Here is a 26,704-nt window from a genome sequence, read left to right as displayed (position 1 = left end):
TACGCTGCTGGTGATCTTAAGTATATTCTTTGGATTACCACGTCTGGAAAAGAAGAAAGGCGAGTGTCGCATGATGGAATCCGCAGGGGTTGTCTGGACCTTTTCATACAGTGCAAAGTCTGTGTAGTCAGTGCCCTAAACAGGGTCAGCCTGTGCCCTTACACGCTCCTCCCTGCTCCAGGTGCAGCCACTTCATCTGCAGCCTCCGCACAGACCAAGCGGCTTGGAGATGATGTAAAGTGGGAGGTGGTTCACGCACCCGCTGTCGGTACGAGACCTGTCTTGGGGTTTACAGCTGTACAGCGCAAACCAGTGAGCCAGACGGAGTGTACCATACTGCTATTACAGTACTTCAATCTGCACCAAGTGTTGCAATGACCCGTAATCAAACATGGTTTTGACAATGAGCTGGACCACAAAGGCGAACCTAACTCGTTTCTTTCCACCCACCCCGCGCCTAAGAAATGTTACACTGGTCGCTATAACTTCATTCTAGATTGTGAAAACTCACTTTCAGGCTTTTTATAAACAAAATTGTCTCTGTTTTGAGAACGGAGTCTCGTGCATGGCTGCTGCCATCCCGCCCCACTAGAACCAAAGCTGTTGCCAGGGCAAATGTTCAATTGAACGTGGCTTTGGAAGAGGGCACCACCGTCACTCATCGGCTTGCACTGGAGATATTTACCGCGAAGGTGTCCACTTGCATGTTGTGATGCCTGGAAATAATTCTTATTATGGGAATTGTGCAAGAACTGAACATTCACTTTTTTTTCCTCCAAGCCTAAACACACACTCTGGATATGCACTTCTATAAAATGTCTTTCTGTGCATACACTACACAAATAGAACACTTTCCCAATTAAATAGTAATTTGCTTTTGTTCTGATGGGCCCTTTTTTTTAAAAATCTGGTCCTACAGAAGTAGAACCATGGCATTTGGAAAGAAAAATCAGTGTTTTCGTAATGATTGACTAACTCAGCACTGTTTGATCACATTGAATTGCTTCCTATTTCAAAGCAACACCCTCTCTCTCGCTTCCAGCCACTCGCAACAGTAATTTCATTCAAGCCATTTGTGTGTTTCTTGTCGCTACACCTCTTTCTACCACATTTTGAGTATCAGCAAATCATGTGATGCATTTCTTCTGAAGAAATGTGTTCTCTAATCCATTTTGCCACCTCTGTCTGGAAGATGAAGCCAAAGCTCATGACAATCAATAATTGAGCAGCTAACAATTGAATTCTGTGAAGAGATGCATTTAGAATCAGGAGTTCAGACATGCTGTGAGCCTGACTGTTTGGAATGCAACAGACACGCAAACCTGTCTGGAGCGCTTTTCAGCCGAGATCTATCATTTGATCAAAACCCAATGTTAAAGAATTCTTCCATCTAGTATATTAATCCCAACCCCTTTGCACAAAACTAAGTATTGCACTATTCCTGATTCAGAAATCATGGAGAAATGGGCAGCTATACACTAAAATGACTGCCAAATCTGACACAATCCCTCCTGGCCAGAATTTGTGGACAAATTAAACTACATCAGAAGTACAGTCAGCTCCCTATTTTGCTGGCAGCATGAGCTACTGAATAAACCACTGTAAAAACACTTGTTCAATGTCCCATTAAGAATTCATCTCATGATTTGGCTCAGTGGGGTTACATTTTTCTTCCCCCTCCCCAGGCAAGAATGCCTAAAGTAAATCAAACCTTTTTCATAAAATAAGAAAACAACTTAAAAACTTTTGATAACTTATTTGAGGATACAAATATAGCACAATGGGATGCTTTGCCTCAATGTGAAGTTTTTTTCTTTTTGCTGTTTTATGGCATGGAAATGCAAGGTAATGAATAACTTGGTTGTGTCCATGGGGCATACTGTATAGCTCAAACCATTTATTTGCTGTACATTTGTTCCACTCTGGTCACATAGCCTTTTCAGTAACCTTTCCACCAGGGTATTCAGTTTCCTATTTGTCGATCATAATTTATATTGAGGTTGTACATTACAAGAAGCAACTCTTCTTAAGCACCCTGAAGCTGCTTTTGGCCAGAAGCGTTGTTTTTCCTGCACTTTTTATGTTCCAGAACTAGCTATGCAAGCACAGACATGCAGTTGAATTGTGGGTTTGTTGAACAGTGCTCCCAACTAAGAATAAACTACTGAAACAGCAGTCACTTGTGTCGATGCATGAGATGTAAATTTTTAGGTTTATTTCATCTGTTTGATGTTTGCTCCCTTTTGGACTTGAGCATGTCAAATCATGTTTAATACAGTCTTAAAATTCCACATTTTATTCCCCAAGTAATTGCCAGTGAATTGATGCACTATTTGACTGCAAAGTTCTCTTTACTAAACTTAATCCTATCCATGCACCAAACTCTAAATGCCAGTCTGGCTTGCTGTAGGACAGTAAGCATGAGCAGGGGTGCCAACAATTGTTTATTGGTGCGAACTGTTTATTCCACACCCCCTCTGCTTAGATCAAGGGCTATGCTAGTGACTTTCCTGAACTGTCTACTGTTCGAATAGCTGGTACAAACTAAATCACTTGTGGTGCAGGAAGATGTCTTGTAATTATTTGGGGCATATTTCCCTTCAGGGAGGTACAATTCTTGAAACTATTGCACGTAAAGATGGAAGTTTGAATTAGCATCAATTAAATTTCCAGGCAATTGGTCTTCGGTGAGTTTAACATGAACTAAGGCTGGGAACATGAAGGGGTGGGAACAATGATGTGCCCTTTCTATTCCAACCAGTTCATCTAACTGTGCAGCTCCACATCTTGAGACCTGCATGATATGTGTTTACAATGACACATTCCTGACACAATTTTCATTACTGGCTAGTTTCTTGCTCTTTATACTTCTCAACTGAATAAAAGAGGATGATATTTCATTCTGTTGTCTAATTGAACATCAAAAAAGTGATTTTTTTTTAATACAGCTTAACAGAAGCAAGCAGTTAAGGAAAACTGCTGGAGATTGATACAGTTGACGTCAGTTTTTTTTAAAAGAATGTTGGAGTAAACGTTTTAAGCATAACAGACCATATTAATCAAACAGTTTTGATAAGAAACTGAAGTAGGAAGTATGAACACTTAAAACTGTTTCATCTAAGCATGTTGCTTAAAATCTACGCACTATTACTTTTTAATTGTACCACTGCAAGGAATTTCTTTCTAAAGGCTTGCAATGTCTTTGTCAACAAATCAAGACTAAGCAGTAGAACTCATTTTGTGGATTTCAATTGTCTGATAACTAGCCAATCCAGTCACACTTGACAATTTGTGAAGAAATTTAAATAACAGTATAGAATTACCAACTTGACTTTTTCAGTCTTCGGTTCCAAAAGGCCACTAAAGCAATGATTAAATTTCTTCCAAAAGAAGACCACTCAAACTGATTTAACGTTAATCAATCTGATTGCGAGGTAGATGAGCAATTTTTTAAAAAAACTTTGTATTGGATACCCAACTCCCTTTTTAACCAAGAGATTTATGTAGGAATAAAGCGTTGACTGCCAACTGGGCATAAGTTTGATCCTGAGTCTTCAATTTACCAAACATGAAATGCTCACATAAAAAAAAATCATTACTGGACCCTGAAAATGGCTTTGTCAAAAAAAAACTGCTTTCAGATAAGTGCACAGCAGGCCAAGCAGCATCTTAGGAGCACAGAAGCTGACGTTTTGGTCAGATGTTCCTTTTGCAGACTCCGTTTAATACAGACAAATTTCTGAAGTGTTTCAGACAATTGTTCTCTCCCCTCATTGGCATTTCTGTAACTGCCATGGCTGTCAATGCTATGTCATAACCCACCACAATGGGAAAAGTACGAGTTGGTTTGCCAACCAGCACAGATTCAAACACATTACAAAGTAGCCAGGAGATAAAGGCACATCCTCCTGGAACTCTTCCTCATGTTTCTCATTAAATGTTAATGAACTTGTTCAGTAGGCTCCTTTAATGCTGTAAATGACAAGTCCTATTATCTTGCTTTCCCTAGTGCAGTGTAAAAGTTGCTGACATCATCAATCTTCCAACCATAAATTATTTTCATAAAATGAACAGATCATGAGTTGTTTTTTTTAACCCAACCTGTGAAGGGGAGAAATGTCCTGATAGTTGTACCACTGCATTAGTATTGATTTGTCTATCAAGGCTTCTGTTTATTGTACAAGAACAGGCAGGATTATTTAATTTCATGACAATGTCAGATGCGAGGCCATTACCAGGACTCTTATGATGAATTAATATGGCAAATTTGTTAGTATTTTTAATTGACATTTTCCTTGTACAGCCCTGATTAGATTATAATTGCATTTCACCCTATTGTGTATTTCATAATTGAAAAGCAGTCTGTAAAACTATGCAAATTTATTGTTCAAGCCAGATGCAGCTGACTGAGTCAGTCTTGGATTTTTAGCCATATTTAAAAGAAAAACATTTATAAATGTTGAAACACCACTAGACAGCAGGCTAATGACTCTGACTACGTTATTTAATACAGTCCCTTTCCTTTTTCAAAAAAGGACTTCAGCCTCAACTTAAACTAAAAACAAATATAACACAAAGCTACCTTTCATTGGTCTGAAGCAGTTGTAGAGTTGAAAAATAAAGGAGATTGTGGATGCATGAAACAACACTCTTTTTCTCTCTATGACAGCTTACCACCAAAAGGTAATTTTTTTTTACTGTTCACTGAGGAATTTCGTCCTCTTTCTTCAGTGCTTTACTTCCTCTCTCTCAAAATACTGCTGGCAGTTATTTAAGACTTACAGATCTGAGTGTTTTCAAAAGTACAGAATGTCCTTCACAAATTTCAGGATAGCAACACATTTCCTGTCATTACAACATCTGCAAAACTTTGTATGTAGAATACTGAAAAGTTGAACCAGAAAAATCTCTAAAATGAGGACCATTTTTTCAATCAGGGTATTCTACAATGAAACTAAACATTTTTTTTCTTAAATCTCCCTGTAGATCTCAAGGTTAATAAAAAAAATGTTGGGTCACAGTATACTAACTTCTTTCTTTCTCAACCAGCTTGCTCATGAGGCAGAACACCATGGATTTGGATTAAAAATTGTTCCAATGCTTGACCTTTGGCCACTGAATGTGAGAAACATTCAGGCTCTTAATACAACATTTTGTTGTAAATTGTTCAGCCAATATGTACACTTGGTAGTCCTGTATGCTGCATGTACACATCTTAATAAAACCATCTAATAAATCCTAGGATGGACTGGACTCCAATTAGTTATCCTGATTAAAATTTATTTTTGTTCAATCTTGTCAATTAAGCATAGATTATAGTTGAATTTGGCTAGGTTTTGTCTAGAGATGAGTAGGAGGTTTTTTGTTTTGCTGAGTACAGCAGTAAAACCTTTTTTTGCAATAAATCTTGCAAAATACCACCATACACTATTGTTGTACTGAGTCCATTGTGTGCTATTTTTGTTTTGGATGTGTCCAGTGACCATACCAGCAAATATTAAAAGCTCTAGCTAAATCAAAGAATTTGGAAGAGAATCTTGAGATTAGGTGACAGTGTGATGCAATATGCTGCCTTCTTAACAGGGACTTAGCTTTATTTTTGCATATCAAATGTAATGGAGCAGTGGGCTGATGTGCACCATGTTACCAAGCATTTGAGCAGGAATGAATTAATGTGTAATATATTAACACTAGATTATCCAATCATGTTTAATAGCCCTTGTCAGGAGCACAAGGGAATACCTTTTTCTTATTTGATGGGGGGAAAAGAGAATTAAACAAGTATTTAAATCTTTGGGGGCGCGTTGACAAGATTGGAGTATTAAATGGAAATATATTTCACAGCATGCAGCTAGGCCATTCAGCTCAATGGGCTGATGCTGGTATTTATGATCAGCTCAAGTCTTCACCCACTCAAGGAAAATAATCCAAGGAAACTACTGGAACATTTTTAGACAATTAACCTATGCGTATGACTTGATGCAAAATGCTCAGTTGTGATGAGAAAATTGCAGTAAGACTGAAAGAAACAGTCTGTGTAGGTTAAAAACAACATTTTAAAATAAATAAATTAGATATTCCTTCCCTTGGAACACAGTGAACCAGTCTTCAAATTTTGATCATTATTTCACATTCTCTTGCCCACTTCTGGAACTTCAGATGGGATTTTGATTCCTGGGAAGGTTCTGTGCTGGACACATGAATGTAGATTTGTGTAAGTTCTGCTGTTAGGAAGGAGAATCTTGACTGAACAGAACACCAAGAGAGCAAATTTTAGAGCAATAGGAAGGAAACGGCTCTAATATTTTGCATCTGGGTCTGTCACTATTTGCAGACCTCTAGATTACATCACTGATTTTAGTACCTAACTTGGACGTGGTGTATAGTAGTGTTTTTAAAGTCTGCTCTGACTAAGTGGAATGCTAAATACTCTTGATCACAATGGTTAATCACTCCCCTCTCTGTTAAAATTTTTGTGCTGAGTATGTCCAATTTAATCTCCACATGGTTAGTATCATTAAATGACATCTGTATATCTCTAAATCTACCCACCACCTGGTAAACAAGTAAATAATATTATTATTATTATTATTATTATTAAATAATAATAAAACACAAGGAAATAAAGAGCTAAGATCCTTGAATGAGACTGAATAGAATGCATTGATCTAAAGCACGTGGTCTAGAAAATTGATTTTTAGTTTTGAAGATAGATGGCCTTGACCTTCAGGCTTTTTCCTTAAGCACTGAACCTGTGGTTAGTTACACAAGACAACATCTAACTGTCTATTGTTCCTTTATTGCGTGTGGTGTTGAATAGGCTAAGATAGTCCAGCTGTCTCTTTAGAAAAAAAACCAGAAGTTTGAAGACCCCTTACAAGTGCAATTTTGTGCTGAATATTCAATTTGCAGTTTTAAAATTTCTAAAGAATTATTATCAAATCAATCCTCAATTCTCCTATCCAGTGTCCCTCAAAGCTTCCAGAATGCTGCACAACCCAGAACTGAGATCCTAGGTGCCAAAAGACAATGTGTTACCGCTATGTTAGTAGAGGCACTTCTCTCTACTGCGCATTGGTATTTAAAATGTTGCATGTCAGGCTTTGAAAGCAATCAAAGCAGTTCAGAAATGCTATGTAAATGTAAGTTGTTTTTGGTTTTTTGATTTTACTGATGTTTTGGTCTTAGTGACTTGCTGTTGATTCTTGTTGGACTGTATACAGCCACCGTTAGTGGTTGGTTTGTTGTCCATCCTTCATTTCTACCTATAATTTAAAGGCATGATCATATGCATGTTGCCACTTTAATACAGATACTAGATTAGTAAATGGTATTTCAATTTGACTTCTACACTAGTGTTTTAATGTTCCAGGCCCAATACCATAAATAGCCTTTTTTGCCCTGTGGTGAAAGGCAAATAGCAGAAGAACAATCAATTCAGACTAGGGTGCATTTAATTGGAGCAAAAACCCTTTTCCAGAATGTCTGCATATGTTTGACTTCTACCAGTTAGATGGACAAGTTGCATTGGAACACCATCTGAATGTTTCCAAGTCCTGTACCATCCTGCCTCTGGAACTAGAGGCACTCCTTTATGCCAGGACTTTTGATCCAATGATAGAGCACTCGGGTTGCAGCTGTTCAAGAAGGCAGCTCACCAGTGTCTTTTGTGCAATAAATGCTGACCTGGGCATCAGTCCCCATGACCCATGAAAGAACTTTTAAGTGGGCAATCATGCTTCCCTTTCAATAAACCAGTCAGTGTATTGACCACAACGGAAAGTAATTCTTTTTTTCCAACCAGTAAAATACAGCTCCCAGTTTTTTCCCTTCATGGTCAGCTGCACCATTTTGAGCCACAGGCAAATGCAAGTATTCCCAAACACTGCTACTCCCTCTAGTTACATACTTTGTGGAATTTTTTTTTCAATGTTTGAAGCTACTTTTTTTTCCCTACCTCCCTAATATGCTTTTTAAAAAATATAACTGACCGGAGTATGGTCACAGCCTGGGCAGGGCTTTGCAAGTTTTGTTTTTTGCAAAAAAGCTGTTAACTGGTCATCAGACGTGACCTTTGTATCATTTCACATCTTTTGTGATACTAATGAACCCCACAAAAATATTTGTTAACCACAGGCCTGTCTCTACCATAAGTAGCTATACATGGTGCCTGGATGGGGGTGGGCGTTGGAAATCAGAAGTCATTAAGGAAGACAGCCACCAAAACAAGTCACTTCCCAAAGCAAAGATTGGAATATGAAAAGCCACTGAATTCATGGAATTCCAAAATGTAATATCAATTAACACTGAAGATGTTCCATCAAATAATTCCTTTTTTAACATTTAATTTCTACAATTGAGCTGGGCCTGTGCATGAAGGCTGTCCCATTGGAATTTGATCTCTGGGATCTTAAACTATGAGCTTAAATCTTTTGTTTTGTAAAGTCTAGCTGGTCATGTGAAATCCAGAAAAGTGGCCTTTCATAGCTTGTGCTGTCACGAGGTATCCTTTTACAAACTATTTTAGTGCCACCATTCTGCTAGGTCTCTTGAAAGCCATGCCTAATTAGATCACTTCTTGCACATTTTTTTTAATGGTGTCTTTTTGCACCAGGCTAGAGTGCACCGTGACAACTTCATTTTGAAACGTATCTCTAATTCCATGAATTAAATTTCCTAACGTGGTTAAAGCTAAGGGTCTGAGAGAAGCTGACAAATCCTTTTTGGAAAGGTTATGTTAGCTTTGTTAAAATAGCAGTTTAACCAAGAGGCTGCAAAGGTACTGGCCATTAGCCTGTTATTCATGTATTTGTATTACACATTCAAGTAAACTTTCAACTGACGCTTGTTGATCAGGTTTAAATTTCCCCTCTCTCTCTCTAAAACTGAAGATCATGAGTTGTGTGGTAGTTCCAGGCCTTCCTCATCTTTTTAAGAGGATAAACTTGGGCAATTGCAGATGTATCACTCCCATCAGTCACTAAATATTTGGAGTTGATGGTTTTTCCACTTGCTGTACTGTGACCCCCAAGGGTCTCCTCTTTTTTTTGAGCTCAGGATATTACAAAATTTAACTTCATTTTCTTCACGTGTCATGTTGGTTTTTTAAAACTGTTTGGCTGTTCTAATTTGGAGATGTCGCAAAAATGAGTGATCACAATTGTGGCATAAAGCTCAAGGAGTCTTGGTAGTGTGAGCATGTTGCCTCCCTTTCACACAGTAAAGAAATTACAAGCTGTTTTATTAACGCCTTGAGTGGAGTACAGGATCAAGGTTAGGCCAGCAGGTTGGAGGCATTGTATGAATGCGAGCTGTAGTCACAATTCAGTTGGCTCATGAGATTTATTCCCACTTTTCCATTTTCTCCTCTGCTTTCCTGTAGAAAGCTGGCTGACTCCTACAGGTTTTTCTTTTCAGATGTTTTCGGTGCTGGCTGTCTTAATTAAATTATGTGGAAGATAACATTTCTGGATCAGTAATCTCATTATTACTCCCACTATCTAAACAGATTGCAAGTTTCTGGAAATGATGATTCAAGGGTGACATCATCAATTCCCCTTTCCTCACCCCTCAAATAGTGCTGAGTGGACAGAAATGTCAGAGTTGAGGCAGCCTGACAAACGACTGCCTATCCCCTCCTCCACCATCTTGGCAATACTGAGCTCTTGTTAAGACATGCCTGAGAGCTAACAGTGAGACAAAAGCAAATAGACAGAATTTTTTCCATGAGTATGAGTGCGCTGGTGCCAGCAAAATCCCAAAGGAAGTTTTGGGGGTTGGAGGAGAGGAAGGAACGGGGAGGGACACTATGCCCAAACCCCCCACCCTACTCACCCGACCTTTTTGAACAATGTCTGCTGAGAACTAAATTGAAGCCGCTTAAGCCATTTGGTTCAGATCTGTTTTCCTTAAATACTTTGATTCCCATTTGCAAAATTTATTGTCATATTCAGCTTTTGGAATAGTGTTTTGTGCCTTTTACTGATTATAGCTTGACAGCGTGACTTTGCTTGGCTTAAAGTAAGCCTTGATTCCAAAATGCCAGCTTGCAATATTTATAGGACAAAATCTTCAGTGTCAAAATTACAGCAGTGTTCTGATGTACAATTCTGCCTGTTTTGTCCTCCAGGCCACTCGTGTCTCTGATCTTTTTTTGGGTCAGCAATTAAGTCTTGCATAAGAGCAGTGTGACTAAGGACATCATTGTCAGTTCCACATCAAGGTAAGTGGGGCATATTATCCAGTGTACTTTCCCTGGAGACAGACGCAGATTAGTGTGTGCTGGAAAAATAAGAATTAATAGACTTAAACCATTTTACTGACTGACATCTAAAGCCCTCTACAACTAGAAGTTGGGATTTTATCCTTTTTTATTTGTGTATCTGCTGTAATTGCTATTTACTGTAACTGCAAACTGTCTGCCAGGTGATGAGAATCCTGGATGCCTCAAACTGGCATCTGGCATTCCTGAGTGAGACAGAATTCCACCTTTGAGGACTTCTGCCCCATGTGATGTCTTTCTCTGGGTTTCATAAAAACGAACCTTTCATTAAAATGTCTGGCTGTCTGATTTTAAATTTTTGACCTCCAAAGCAGAATTTATGCAGTGTTATTAAAAGATTTACTTTGCATCCATTTCTGATTTGGACCACGAGCTGTGTCTAAATGATGCCATTTGAAAGAGGAGTGTTAGTCTTTGTGGATTTCCCTCTGCCCATCACACAAAAGGTGGTCACTTGCTTGTTTTGTAATTTGAAATGTGCTTTTGACTTCACCCCTCCTACATCTTGCCAGAGTGGTCAGACACACACTTAAAGATACAGAGAGCAAGACATGTAGGGAATCTGAAAGCTGACATTTTCTGAATAACATCTTGAGCCTGAATGATGCTGCAGTTTCACCTGCTGTATGGGGGCTCTCTCTCGCTCTCGCTCCTCTCTTCCCCCCCCCACCCCCCCAAGCTGGTTTACATCCTGTCTGTTCTCATTCGCAAGGAGATCCCATTTGCTGTCCCCACCCCCCACCCCGCCACAAGCTTGCTTGCTTTTTTTTTGCCCTAGTGATTTAACAATAATTCTTTAGCCTTTTTGACCAGTGTTCCGTGCTGGGAGTTTCCAATCCTTAACAGACAAAAGGGATGTTTTAAGACATGAAAAAAGGAGGTTGTGTAGACATCTACTTTACAATCCCAAGTTCCCAAAGCATGTTCAAACAACTTCCCTCAATAGCAGATTCAGCAGAAACACACTATTAGGATCAATCACCCTGAGCCCTAGCTACCTTCTCTCTCCACCCCCCCCCCCCCCATTTAATCAGGACAAGCTTCTCACCAACTCAATTTTTCATACCAAGTAGTTTTTTTCAACCTTTTCTGAACCCAATCTTTTCCATGGTTCACAGGATGCAAACTAAGGTAACGTGCCCTTCATTCATCAAAATGTGTTCCAATTATTGCTTGCAAAATGTTGGCTCTGCACAAGCAGATACGTTCAGATTGCTGCAGGTTTGTTTCAGTGGGATTTTTTTTAAGGGGGGAGAATTACTTCATTGTTAGCGAGCCATTCAAAACGACTTGGCAGTTACTCCGAAGGCACTTGAATTTGCTGAGCTTGTTTTCCTGTAAACCTGATAGTGAGCAAACAGAATTACTTGGCAGATGGAGCTTTTGAATATGATTTTCCCTGTCAGATGCTTAAATGAGGGGTACACTAGAATGTTAATTCAGTGACAAATGTCACTCATGATCCTCTAAACTAAGGATGAGTACAAATCTGGGCCCTAAGTAGATCAAATGATAGTTAATCCAAATCTGGCTGTTTTGTTTTTTTTTAAATTGGGAATTTAAAAAAAAAACTGAGCTTTAGAGCCACCCTGGAGAAGGTTTGAATCATTCATCTCATTAAATGCTAAAACATTTTAAACACTAGAAACATCATTGATTCAGACTTTGGCATTTTGTTTTATTTAATTACTATTTAGTAGTTTCCTCCTTGCTGGAGTTTAAGGGATTGGGTTTATTCAGATTAAGAAAATCTAATCCAAGGCCAGTTCATTTCTTATTATGGGAAAATTAAATTACAAATAGGAGGTGCATGAAGATGGCACACTTTTGTGACCACTGGTTTGCGGCTTTTTGTTTAGAAAGTACTTTTGTCCAGGCATTACAAACTGCACCTCAAACAAATGCTAGAGAGTCGAAAGCATGTGGTGATGTAAACATTTTATTTTAAAAACTGAGCCCTAACTGTAATGCTTTGGCTTTTAAGTGACAGAGGGGAAAAGCAAACTGAATGGAATTTGTACAAAACATTGGTTAGGAATCACTTAAACTTTGTCTTTTTAGTTCCTTTTGAAAAGAATTTGGCAAACGGGCTCATCAGGAGGATGCCCAAATAGGAATGTAACCTCGATACAATGAAATCTCTCTCTATTTTTAAACAGGCTAAGAAACATTTAGAATTTTCTTTTGGTTTTTTTCTTTATGCAGACTGAGCCTACTTCTTCCACTTTGGGTACCTAGTGAAGAAAGATTGCCAAGGTGGTTAGTAAATGAGACCAATACTGTTTGCATTGCTCGAGGTAGAGTCCTCAATTTACTCCATGTGGTGAAGCAGGGAACAGATTATGTTGAAGATAAAGGTGACAGAATGAGCAATGGGTCACTTTTTTTGGTTTGCTTGGAGTGAAGGTCCAGTTGTGATAGTGAGTGAGTGGTTTTTTTCTGTGCTTTCAAGCTAGAATTCTGGTTTTCTTTTAGTAGCTTTTCTCCTTTTGACCAACTCTCTCTCTTTCACTTCTTCTAATCTACACTAACATGACCTTGCATTCTGCAAATGCGGGCAAGTGGAACTATCCAGCTGATACTGACCATTTTTCCCATGCCCCACCCCGTAAAAGTGGTGTGCACATTTGAGTGTAGTAATGAGTAATTGGGCAACCAGAGATTCAACCCCGCTCCCCACCAAAAGAATTTAGAATGCCTCTGAGCAGAAGAGAATTGCCAAAAGCCACTTATGGTTTAAAAGGTCGAAACTTTGGCTGAAATGTATTGCTAAGGGCTTGAGGTGATCAACTCAACTCTTCACTGGCAAAATACACAACAAAACCAAATCTTTGAGTGATTTTTGGATGAGCAGGTTCCAGTCTGCAGTATGTAAGCACCTGCACAGTAATGATGAGTCTCACATGAAATTGCTGTTTGCAAAACCCAGCACAACTTTGTGTTAGATTCTGAGGATGACAACCATTCAAAATGGGGACTGCACCTATATCTACAACTAGAAAAGGAAGTTACCTGACCTTTCTAGCTTCAAGCACTTCAGATTGGGCTTTTATGGTTGTTTTTAGGATGAGACCTTCACTTTTTTTTAATATTAAACTTATTTCAGCTTTTTAATTTAGGATTTCATTTATGTAAGGATTTATAATATTCAACCCAATAGTACCTTGAGATTCAACGTTCCGAGCATCTTGGCAGCAGTGCAGCAAAGTTGTTTTTTAAATACTTTTTGTGCAATGAAGCATTTGGTAAAATTCAATGAAAATCTGTAATCCAAGGAATAATCCCAATTTTTTTATTTTGTTGATTTATTGGGAATTAAATGCAACTGAGTCAGTCAGGTAGTTCTCCAACTGCTGATTATTTCCTCGCTTTGTATTGTTTTGCCACCTTTTGGAGTGAGCAACTTAGCAAATTTGTTTTCTTTCTGCCAAGAGTAACTTTTCTTTCTTGAATCTGATCTCTAGAAATCAGCAGCCTTATGAGCATGAATTTAAAGGTTATTGTTATGGCTGATTTTAACCATATAATACTTAGCACAATGCTTTTATCAATTCTCCCATGTCTGCATGGATTTCCTCTTTGGGTGCTCTGGTTTCCTCCCACTGTCCAAAGACGTGCAGGCTAGGTGGGTTGGCCATGCTAAATTGCCCATAGTGTTCAGGGATGTGTAGTTTGGATGAGTCATTAAAAAAAGGGTGGGTCTAGGTGGGATGTTCTGAGCACTGGTGTGGACTTGTTGGGCTGAAGGGCCTGTTTCCACACTGTAGGGATTCTGTATTCAGCTATCATTGGGAAGCTTACTTGTTTTGGAACATTGCTTTGTCACGTAAAGGATACTCAAATGCACAACCCCTCAGTCAATTATAGTTTTGAGTCTTGTGACAAACAGATTTCACTGCCTGATTTTTATTTTTCAGCAGGCTTTACAGCTGCTGATACTTGGTAAGGAAAGGAGACCTGAAGAATGTAAACATGCGTGTCCTCTATACCCCAAAAATTACAAGCTATGTAGTTTGTTGCTAGAAGCTACAATTATTGTAGTTACAGTAAACCAAACCTTTTTGGGCCAGAAATACTTTTTTTTTTAAAAATGAAGTGGTACTGCCTGCTTTTTCTTTTTAAAAAGAGAACCTTTTAAACTGTGCTGGCTCAGAGGAAGCCTTGTTGTCCATATATTCAGTGCCTTTACAGCTAAATCACTGCCGCACAAATGTCAAACAGTATTGGTAGTGAGGATGTCTCATCTGCTGTGAGACTAGCTAAGACTGGATTGCCTTTTGGATGGGATATTAAGCCAAAATGTATGCCCTATTGAATAGTACAAACGCACTTTTACTCTTCAATGAACTGTCTACCACTGAACTTTTTAAAATACTCTGGGCATAGGCCGTAATCCTGCTTGTGGGATATTACTGCTACATTTCATGGTTTAAAAACCATGATTTGCAACAATCTTTGAATACCTGGCTGCCCAAAGATCATGAAACCAATTATTTACTTAATTAACATCAAGTTTTTACAAGCCAAGACACAAATGGAGGATAAACCAGGAGTTGTTTATAGTATGCACATGAAAGATGGCCTCCAGGTTATGTTGGATCGGTGCAGAAATCCTGTGTTTTGTTTTCCCCAACAAGATTTTATTTTGGCCACTCCAGCCACCCACCCTTGCTGTCACCACCTGCTGCTGGAAGTCCTGATGCACAATACTTCATTTTACAGATGCTTCAATTGTGAAGATTTGTATGAGGCAATATTCATTCCCACCACTAGGGGCAGGAGCAAAAATGACAAGCCACAGAGCTGCTCGTGACCTCAGGACCCGCGCATGAGTTCCGGTCTTTCTGAAGCACAGGTTTTCCGCTAGTCTCATGACAGTGTTGCTCAACAAATGGCCTACAGACAATGCCTCTCTGCTTCCAAACTCCCAAAGATGCGCTGATTATTATTGGATGGAGTATCTGGTGTAGTTTTGTTGCTGTGCGTGAGGAGAAGGGAAATCTACTTCTTGGTAATGGAGCCTGAGTCCCTGCCTTGGTACAGAAAAGGTTAAGGACCACTATTCTAGAGGCTTGAGCCCTATTTATTCGGCCCTGATGTATCCCATTGAACACAGCCTTCCTGGGGCAACAACAACCAGGGCCTAACAGCTCAGTTCTTGTGTTTTCAAACATGGAGAGTTTGTAAAATACACCACATTTTGAGAAAATTCTACATACCTTTTTATGATAGGGAACTGAATCTTTCAAACATCATAGTTCTGGATGTACAGCACAGAAACAGACCCATTTTGGTCCAACTCAGTCACCCATGTTGACCAAATAGCCTAAATAAATCTAGTTCCATCCAACAGCATTTAGTCAATATCCCTCTTAAACCCTTCCTATTAATGTACCTGTCCACATGACTTTTCTTCTTTTAGTTGTAGCCACCTATTCCTCTGGCAGCTCACTTTCTATCCTTTTTACATGGACAAAGTTGCCCTTTCGGTCCCCTCTAATTTTGGACTCCCCACCTTGGGGGCAGGAAGTGGAAAGACCTTGTCTATTTACCCTAGCCATGCTCCTCATGGCTTTTTAAAACCTCTAAGATCACCCTTCCAGTCTCTGATGCTCCAGGGAAAATAGCCCCAGTCTATTCAACCTCTCCCTAATAGCTCAAACCCTCTAATCGTGGCAGTATCATTTGTATATCTCTCCCAAACCTGTTGTATAGAAGGGAGACCAGAATTGTGAACACTATTCCACTTGTGGCCTTACTAATGTCCTGTACAGCCGCAACATGACCTCCCAAGTCCTATAGTCAATGCACTGACTGAGAAAAGCAAGCATGACAAATGCTGCCTTCACTTTCCTATCTGTGACTCTACTTTTGGAAGAATTATGAACTTGCACTCCAAGGTCTTTGTTTAGCAATACACCCCAGGATCTTTGTTGTTTGGTGGATAAGTTCTCCCTTCTTAGCTTGGCTTACAGGCCGCTGTCTGTAAGAGCAGAAGCAGACTATTCAACCCACCGAGTCTGCTGTCATTTGAGTGAGATCATGGCTGCTCTGATAATGCTCCACTTCCCTGCCTATTTTTCCCCAAGGATCTTTATTTCCCTTATTAATTAGAAACTTGTCTATCTTCAACTTGAATATATTTACCTATACTTCTACAGCCCTGTTACACTGAAGAATTCAACGATCATACCGAATACAGATGATCAAGCTTTTTTGTTAAATTTGATTGGTCATGTACTAGGCAGTATGTCTGTATAAATAAAGATGGCCTCAGCACTTCTTTTGTGCAAAGTTGTATTTCCTTTTTTCAATGCTCCACAGACAGCAGATGTCCAGGCATGACAGAACCAGAAATCAATTCCTTTATGTGGTTTAGAGGGAACATGTCTCCCGAGACAGCATAGAATACCTGGGCCGTTTAAGAAAATTTAACAAGTTTATTCTCGTGATTTCCTACTAGCTTTAGAGTCAGCAACAAAGGAAATCCCACTGGGTGTTCATCATTTAATTGGTCATTGCAAGTCACTGGGGACTTGCTAAATAAAAACTTGACCAATTAATGGAGAAAGAAATAAATAGTTACTGCACTGAACTCAATGACAGTGCTCTTGAGTTCTTTCATTTGCTGAAACGAGCCTTTCTGAACTCATTCACCCCTGTGGTAATCGTGAGATATGGATTGGCCACACTGCATACAATGGAGCTAGTGTAGTATTCAGTACAGTATTCAAAGTACAAGTTTGAGCCTCCTTTTACTAACTAATGGTGATAATTTGCAAAAGAAATATGAAACTAATGATTCACAACTGTGTCCAAGTTTTGAAACAGGGATTAAGTTTCATTACTTGTACACCAATTTCAAATTAAATCTTTTCCCCCAAGCTACATTTGAAGCTGTTATTGTTTCACTCAACTGAATTAATGGGCTTCAATTTTGATTTCAACATTAACCTTCACACACTCAGTATCTTGCCTAGCTTCTCCTCAGCCCTGTGCTGCCAATAATGTCCATAATGTTAACATTAGTTCTACAAATCAAAGATATTAACTGAATTAACAACACCTTGTTTTTATAAATGTTGGATTTATGAAGATTCCTTAAGAGATTTCAGATCGACCAAGAATATAAATCAGAGTCCCAGGGGAGAAATTGTGTAAAGCTTTCAGGCATGAGGATGAAAATGTCTGCTCCCAAGTGTGACTTGCCTGGTTTATTCTGAATGCTTTTGTTCTTGAGGTGGGAGTGAGTTCATTACTAAAAGTTCCAATCAATAAGAGTTGGAGATGCTGAAAAAGTGAATGGAAATCTGAAGAGAACAGCATGAAGAAGAAATGTTTTTGACAAATGTTTTCTGGAAGACAAGTTTTTCAGTGGAAACTGACATCTTTCTCTCATGTCACGTTTTTTTATTCATTAACTGGCATGTGGAAACAGAGGTGCCCATGTTCTTTGTCAAAACAAATCCACTATTAGTAAAAATGAAATTGTGCTCCTGCAACTCACTGCAAATACAGAAATAGATAAAAATGTCAGTGGATGTTATTTAGCTGGATCCAATGATGAAGGCTAGTCACTTGATTATTGACCTCCATTATGACTGAAAGGGAACAGCACTTTATAGAAGAGCAAAACAAGTAGTTAATCTGACCTAATATCTGGTATTTGCTGGCATTCTACAAACAATGACTTTTATTCAGAATGTCTGTATCTATTTGTATTTTCTTTGTTCAAAATTCAATTAATTAACTGTCTGTATTTTTTGATTGATTGTATGGCGTGGGGGTGGGGGGGGAAGTGACCAGTCATATCAAGGTTTATTTTCTCATTTTCCCTAAATTATTTTTAAGTACTAGTTCCAATGCAAAATGAACTGAAAGGTGCTGGACTAACCTGAGTTACAAACCTTTCAGTTGTGTTGAGGATAATGAAGGGATGTGCAATCAATGCTAAAATTGATGATAGCAACACTTCACAACTCATGAACAAATTAAAACAGAAGTGAGCACCTTGGACATTCCTGTTTTACAAATTTAGCAACGTGACAGAGCTGAAGGGTAAGAGAAGTGTCAGCGACCTTACCTATCATTCCATCTCAGCCACTGTTCTTATTTTTATGGATTTTTGAATAAATTACTAAATGATGCTTAATGCTGGAAGTGGAGTCTTTTGTCTAACTTTGACAATTTCTTGGCTCTTTTGGCATAAAATCACTGACAAATTAAACGTAACAAAAAAAGGAGCAATCAAATACATAAAACTTTCTGACAAGAACAAGGAATAGATTTTGCGCATGTAGGATTCAAAATAATGAATTGGCTTTCTGCAGAGATTTTGAATGAGAACAAAACTTCAAACTATGTTGTTACACATCCCGAACAACATGCTTCAGGTGGAAAAAGTGTAAATGAATGTGTAATTGTAGCAAATGATTTCCAATAATAGCATAGGATCTTTTATACTTCTAGTTGACAAAGTGATTTAGGGTCATTGTTTAGACTCTGATTTGGAGAGAGCCAAACTTTGTCAATGCCGCATTCCTTCACTGCTACTCAAGTGCTTTTGCACTGTGTACATCAATAAGGTTTTACGTTGCCTAACTGCTATTGTACAAATTCTATTCCATGGTCTGTGTCAACTATTTTCTAATTTTCTAGGTTATATTGGAGTATAGTTGCTTTTCTTTAATATAAGACTGCCTAGAGAACTATACAAGTAAAGAATATTAAAAGAGCAAATTTTGTAGATTTTTGATCTATACACATCACTAGGACTATCATCACCAATTAAGGTTTTTTATTAAATGATTTAAAATATAAGACTACCCTAAACATCTACAAATTCAAAAGCTAAAACATTTTTGATAATTGTTGGTTTGCACTAACTACTTGAAACAGAACAAAATCTAAACTCTGCTTCAGAATACCCCAGAAATTAGAAAGCAGTTCACAGGAATCCAGAGTAACTGCATAATAGCAATTAAATTACTTTAAAATACGTTTCAGTAAGTACTTAGTGGGCATAAGGCAGCCTATTGGCAGTCATTCCCTGGCTCTCTCATGCAAGATTAAATTGCATCCAAAGTCTTAAGGTTGCCAGAAAGCTTGTGTTTATTGTACAGTAATTACCAACATTATATCCAGTAAATGTGATATGATAACATCAGGACCTGACTGAAGTTTTAAATGTCTAATTCCTTGGCTATTTCTGAAAGATACAGCATGAAGACACCTTTGAACAAGGTATCAAATGGTATTCCCTTAAGACCAGCCCCAACTCCACCTTTTTGTGCTGAATGTGGCCTTCCTTTGCTGAGACAGAATAATCCAAATGCAACATCCCCCGTGTGTATTTTCATAAACCAAATCTCAAACTTTAACCCATACTAATTACAGACAATTGATTGGAAGGTTTAAACTAAAAATGGTTGCCTTTGTTTCCTGTTAATTAAAACATTCAATGGATAATAATGAAAGGCCACAATTCCCATTACATCAAAATTTGTCTCTACAAAAGTTCAAATCAAGCAAATTTACATTGCTCAAACTAAATGTTTCATTATTCTCTTCTGAGACATTCTTAGACAAGCAACTAAATTTGGACTGACAATGAATTGACTTTTAATGTATTTATGACGTTAAGTCTGTGGAACTCAGTGTTCCCTTGATACAAAAGCAGAAAACAAAACTGATGACTCTACTACTGCACTCAAAGCTATAAAATGCTTACTTTCAAAGACAGTTCTGAGCAGGGGCTTTCAAGAACTTGTACTTATTGTTTTAAGTGGCATGTGTAAGGTTTCCATACAATGAGCTACACCATTGTCTTTAACTAGATTGAATGCCAGGAGGTGCGCTGAGGTAAATAGTTTGGGCCTGGATGTGGTGAAGGGGAACAGAAGCACTTTTCACCATCACCGTCTGATGCCTACAAGCTCCATAATGAGGTCTTGGCCAAAGAAGCTGGTCCACGTGCTATTTCATCTGAAGTGCTAGGCTTCAGCTGAAGGCACAGTCAAGGCTAACTCAATTGTGCAGCACAGTTGGAGTGTTGCATTGTTTGAGTTGGAGATAAAGCACTGAATGATTGTCTTGCCTTCTATCTATAATTGTTGCACTTTTGGTGGGAGAGCAGGACCTTATCCTGTCGTCCCAAGGAATTCTCTCCTTGGCTAACACCACTAAAAGCATCTGGTAAAATGGTAAATTCTTGTTTGACAGAACTTGCAACGGTACAGATTCATTGACATAACTGTCTGCACAGTGAAGGTGGTACATTTGTGATGTCCCATTTTGTAATTTTTAGTTTCAACTTAATGATTGAATTTGATGATAGTGATCTGGAACACTCTTTTCAATGCTGTAGCTGTTGCAACAATTGGCGATTAAGACTGGAATAGATAAACTTGACTAAAATAGGATTGCAGAATACGAAGCTCAAGAAGCCACGTGAAAGTGTGGCAAGAATCAGATTCACTCTAATAGAACTTGAAGCAGGCCAAAAGGATCTGGATGACCTACACCTGTTTTTCTGATCCTAATCTTGAAGCAATTGCTAGTATTTATTATTATTATTATTATTATTACTTTATTATTTTTCCCCTTTTATTCATTCGTGGGATGAGGGCGTTGCTGGCTAGGGCAGCGTTTATTGCCCAGAGGGCAGTTAAGAGTCAACCACATTGCTGTGGATCTGGAGTTGCATGTAGGCCAGATCAGGTAAGGATGGCACTTTCCTTCCCTGGAAATAAAGGAATAACCTAAGAAGAAGTATGGCAACAATACTTTAACAAACCCAATAAAATTTATCAATTGGTTTTCATTTTAAACAGGGAAAACTTGGTAAATAGTTTGATTTTTGTTTTCACCTGCGTATATATGTTAATATCTAGAAAGAGCTGAAGCTGATAAAGCTGTGCATTGCTGATCTAAAATTGGGGTGGTGGGGGAGGGGATTAATTTGCGCCTAATTTACAATCTTAGTTTGGTCAATATGATCTAAACTAATCAAGGAAATGTCGCAAGAGAAATAATTTACAATGTGAAGAGAAGCAAAGAAAATGAGGGCATGTGATGAGCTTCACTTAAAATAACTCTTCATTCTCTAGACAGACATAATTATTCAGTGACAGAACAGCAGAGTCTGTGACAACAATATCTATTTAATTTACTGTAAAATCACAGGCACCAATTTGATCAGGCATCTAAGTGGAGACTGCAAGCTCTGTCATACCACTACTCTTATGTCCTTCTACTTTGCTGTCCTAATAATGGTATTTAAATTACAGACTTGCAGATGTTTTCCAGTCACAATAAAACCTCAGCGTATTCACCAGTCTCTCATTACAGTCTGACTGTGCAGCAGCAACCCTCTCATCATCTTTTTGTGCTCCTCAGCTGCCTTCAACGAATAAAATATCCAAGGTATCTTGGTGGAATGGAAACTTTTATTTCTTGCTTTAAGCCAGTTGTGCAGCACTGCAGAAATCTGATTTCAATTGCAGGCGAGCTATTTCACATTTCCTTTGAAGATATTCAAGGAATTGTAAAAAGAACCCAAAGCAGCTTTCAGCAATAATGCTTGTGAATTCCCCCACGGCATAGTTTGCTAGGTCCACACTGTTGGAAAAACAATTTTCCTTCAGTTCATTTACCCGCTCCTCCCCACCTCCCTCTGCCCCGAATCTGTCATGTTATCTTCAGATCAAACCCTACCCATTATTTATATCAGTATCTGTCTCTTGTTGACTGCATGTTGAAAAGATGTCTTTCGCTCCCTATCTCCAACCCCCCCCCACCCCCACCAAAGCAGAACGACCATATACCTCGCTCTTTTTCATTTCACATGGACATGTCACTGCCACCTTTATAGAAGTATTTCTCTCTTCTCCTTTTGACAATATCCATCTTTTTCACTTGTGTTTGTCTGTTTCCTGCATTGCAGTGGTATCAAAAAACAAAGCCTTGGAAATGAATACGTTGGAGATGAACACTTACACACATCCCATTGACTTTCTTCTTTACTCTTGCTCCAGCTGTTCCATTCCTCCTCCTTTTGTAGAGTCTCTTTTCCCTAACCCATTTCTTGCAGTATTTTTACTCCAGTACGAAGTGATGACTGTGCAAATTGCAAGGAAGAAGACTGGGTGATCTGTACTTGAGCCTTATTGGAAGAACGTTCCTGGGCATATACAGTTGTATATCCGAGCTGGGATAGCTGGTAAAAACATCTTTCTTTGAAAGATGGAGGAGGGAGTCCTGATGGTGACTTCTGAATAGTCTCTCTGCTAAAGCAGTATAGCTCCATAATCTTGGGTTGCTGATAAACAAATGTAGTGACTGCCCCAGCGCTCACCAATAGAAGGGAATGTCTGGAGTCTGCAATGTTCCAAAGGCCTAATAACTCTCCTTATCCTGCTTATGAAAGGTTGGCAAGCTCTCTAAAGAAGATCTTGTCCTGTTATCTTTTTAAACTGGCTAACTAGTTTCTAGCATGTAGTGCCTGCAGTGCAGGAGTGATTAATGCCTAACTTGTTGTCTATAACCTTCACTCCACACTAGTACCAGCGTTAGCACGTACGAGTAACCTCCGTTCACTTGCATCTTCCACTAGCATGCACGCACCACTGTTCAAATGGGTTTTAGTCCTGTTCTTGTGTATTCTCACTCCAATTGCTGTTTTTCCATCATTCTCACAGTCTGTGAGAACTCCCAGGAGGTTATACTTCCATTTCTGATGCAATTTCTCCCTTTCAAAGCGATTTCTAACTCCCATAAGTGTCATTCCTGGATGTTCTGTCACAATCATTTTGGCTGCATCTGTGTCAGTACCTTTCTTTTATAAAAATAAGAATTTAAAAGTTTAGTATGTCGTTTTTAGTTATCTGGGTTTATGATCTGTGGTCATGATAATGAATTTCAGGGTTTTTCATAGAATCCCTCCAGTGTGGAAACAGGCCCTTCAGCCCAACAAGTCCACACAGTCTGTCAGAGCATCCCACCCAGACCCATCCCCTATTAATCCATTCAATCTACACATCCCTGAACGCTCTGGGGCAATTTAGCATAGCCTATCCCTCCTAGCCTACCCATCTTTGGACTGTGGGAGGAAACCCACACAAACACAGGGAGAGTGTGTGGAGTTTGCACAGACAGTCACCTGAGGCTTGAATTGAACCTGGGTCCCTGGTGCTGTGAGGCAGTAAAATGCTAACCACTGTGCTGTGACATGAATGGTGAATTATCAAAAGGTATGACAAAAACGGGAAAGACCGAACAAAGGCAGGAGTAGAATTGGCAGATAGGCTAAATTATAACCCAAAACGATACTCAGCAGTTATGGAATTCCTTCACTAACTGTATTGTAGGTCAACCTATGCCACAGCGATTTAAAGAAGGCAGCTTGCCAGGGACCGTCAATAAACGCTGGCTGGCCAGTGACCCCCACATCCCAAGAATTAAAGTTTTTTTTTTATTTTAAATATCTGCAGTCACTGAAATCTGAACGCTTTAAAGATTTTTGAGACCTGGATTTGGGAATTGTTCAGACAGACTTTGTGTCTCTGGCAGGGTTTTGAGGTGACGCACATGCACAATATAATTTCCATTGTAGGAATGGCAACTTGCAGTCCTGTGGCCTCTGTAAAACCTTTAAATCACTAACAATGGTTATATTTCATTTCAACTGTCCAAGCGGCGATCTTCATCCATTTTTAATTCTCCTCAGTGCCGCAGGAGAATTTAAGCTTCGGTGTTGTCTTTCTGTAGAGAGTTGATTGTCACATCTGAATTCGAAATTTCATTTTTTGCATTGAACTCACTAAACTTATTTCCCTCCGAGACCCCGCACCAAATAGCGATTTCCTTCAAAGCCACAACTTCTTTTGAGAGTGAAAGCACATGAGAGAAATCAAAACCCCTTGTAATACTTGCTAGAATTTTCCTGGTGAATATTGAATCTCCCTTTAATCATGTTGCTGTGTAGACTTGTCATTTTGGAACTTTTTTTTTGGTTGCCATTTTGCTTCGAGGACTGAATCAACAATTTAGGACATCTTTGTACTTGGGTCTAATTTAGTAGAACAAACTTTTTCCTGCTCTGTATTATTTCTCTGTTGAATGACCTTGATTCTCAGCAAATTTAGGGTGGTAGCTTGTTTTGCTTCTAGTGTTTGCCCATAACTGTTACAATAGATTTAATTCAATTGTATTATTACGTGATGAATCCTCCAAGAAAATTCAGATTATCCATCTCCGGTAGACTACTTTTTAATACCTCTTTTACCTATCGGACGTATTGTAAGGAATTTATAAGATCATGTCCTCTGTGGCTGTCTATTAGAGTGTGTCACATTTTTGTATAAATTGGATGATGTTGACGTAATGACAAGCTATAGATTTAAGTTATTCTTAACTTCTTGCTTTCCATTTCACTTCAACTACAAACAGCATTGTTACTCCTGTGGGAGACTTTCTGGACTGACTAGATCAAGATAGGGACTTGCTTGTTCTGGTTTCTGACTGTCTGTCCCCTTACAGATCATTGACTTCAAAGAGAGCAGAGTAAGAGCAGGCTTTCTGCAGGTTGGGAGCTCCCATTTCCCTGATTCAGAAGGAAATAGCCACAACTGTAGGGACCATACTTGTGTAAGAGGAGCCTCACCATGCCACGGACCTGGGTTTGATTTCACCCTCTGGCGACTGTGTGGAGTTTTGCTCATTCTCCCGGTGGGTTTCCTCCCACAATCCAAAAGATGTGCAGGCTAGGTGGATTAGCTGTGCTAAGTTGCCCATAGTGTTTGGGGATATGTAGATTATCTGGGTTACAGGGGAATGGGTCTGTGTGGGATGTTTCAAGATGGATGGTGTGGACTTGTTGGGCTGAAGGGCCTGTTTCCACACTGTAGGGATTCTATAAAAATGCATATGCAATTTAAGCCAGTTTCTTGCATTGTTAACCTGAATAAGTTTAGCATTGTTCCTAAAGTGCATTGTCCAGAATTTTAAGCTATATTTTGATGACAACTATCATCTCAATCTGAAGCAGCATTGTTCTTAATAGCCAGAGAACAAGTTGCTAATCCAGAAAGTTTATCTTTTCCATTCTCCACTGAGGTATACTTCTAAGAACTTGCTTTTCATCTGACTGACTGGGACATGTTATAAAGACTTGAAACAATGTCAGTTGTTCTGCAAAAGCTATTGTGTTTACTGGATTACATTTTCAAATACAAGATTATAAATGTTTTAATGCAGTAAACTCCAATGTCTGATAATCAAAAAAGATGAAAGTTACTTGCATTATGGCCCTGAATCATATATCTAGATGAGTCAAGGACATAGCAATTTTTAAATTCTGACATTTTTATAGAGGACTTGTGCCGCCAAAGTAACTGGATGCAAATCCAGTCGCTGCCTGGAGAAGACCCCTGGACTGTGACACCTGCAGGTGTCAAAATTGCTTCAGAAGTAAGAAATGCACTGCAAACTGAACCATAATTTTGTGGTGCTATCTCTGGCGAACATAATGAGAGAAAAGACAGGAGTCTGGGTCAAGAGAAATCTTGTGTATTCTTGAAAGGGGAAGACTCAAGAATCCAGTTCAGGCCTGGCCTGTTAATGCCAGTGGAAGCAGGTGTGCTAGCGATCGGAGTACCTGTGTGTGCCAGTGGACTGACATCTTGTGTGTAATAGCCTTGGTTCAAGCACTAGCGCACTGTGAAGGTCACATTTGATGCACCATCTACATTGGAGATAAACATTTCTCACCGCATGTTAGAAATAAGCGAGCCAGTCAAAGGAGAGACGATCAGATAAATAAATCATTCAAAGCGCTATCAGCCAACTACCATCAAAACGAAATTGGATGAAAGGATTTCAACTAAGTGCAAAGCCAAGTATCCCAAAATTTCCTGATCAGCGATCAATGTTACACTATCCACTGTTCACGGGTGGCCTGTAGAGACTGAACCTTATCCCTTATCACTTACCTGTGGTTGGACTTGCATCACCTTTCTAATCATGCATTTTTTTTTGGTGTATTGTAACTAAAAATCATGCTTTTATTAATTTGAGGAAAACCTGGTTAAATTGAGCTCAAAACATTGAATTCATTTGTTCTGGGAGAAAGACACAAGGCAGGTATCCTTTTGTAAATTAGCCTTGTGTAATCAGCTGAGGGAATGATGAATAATGGGGAAGCAATTCACTTTCCCTTACATGGAAATTTAAATTTTGGGATAATCCACGTGGAGTAGTAATAAATTTGTGATCCTTGCCCAGACTCTGGCCATAAGACAGTAGAACAATGAGGCTTCAGCAGGACCTGACCTACTTGTCATTTAATTACCTTTGTTTCTTTGTAACATTATAAAACACCAAGGTCACTGCATAAGAACACACCAACTGTTTTTCCATATAAAT

General features: G+C 38.9%; 1 long non-coding RNA gene across 1 annotated transcript in view; it reads left to right on the top strand.

The window, feature by feature from the left end:
* Positions 1-26,704, top strand: part of LOC125456650 (uncharacterized) — a 42,491-nt gene that overhangs the window by 3,124 nt on the left and 12,663 nt on the right. The window contains exon 2 of the long non-coding RNA XR_007248488.1: positions 10,130-10,222. This is a non-coding gene — a long non-coding RNA (uncharacterized LOC125456650). The remainder of the gene's footprint in view (positions 1-10,129; positions 10,223-26,704) is intronic.

Source organism: Stegostoma tigrinum, chromosome 8 (genome assembly GCF_030684315.1).
Source record: "Stegostoma tigrinum isolate sSteTig4 chromosome 8, sSteTig4.hap1, whole genome shotgun sequence".
In the NCBI taxonomy this organism is placed as follows: Eukaryota; Metazoa; Chordata; class Chondrichthyes; order Orectolobiformes; family Stegostomatidae; genus Stegostoma; species Stegostoma tigrinum.
The sequence above is the reverse complement of the archived record's forward strand: the minus strand, read 5'-3'. Positions and strand labels throughout refer to the sequence as shown.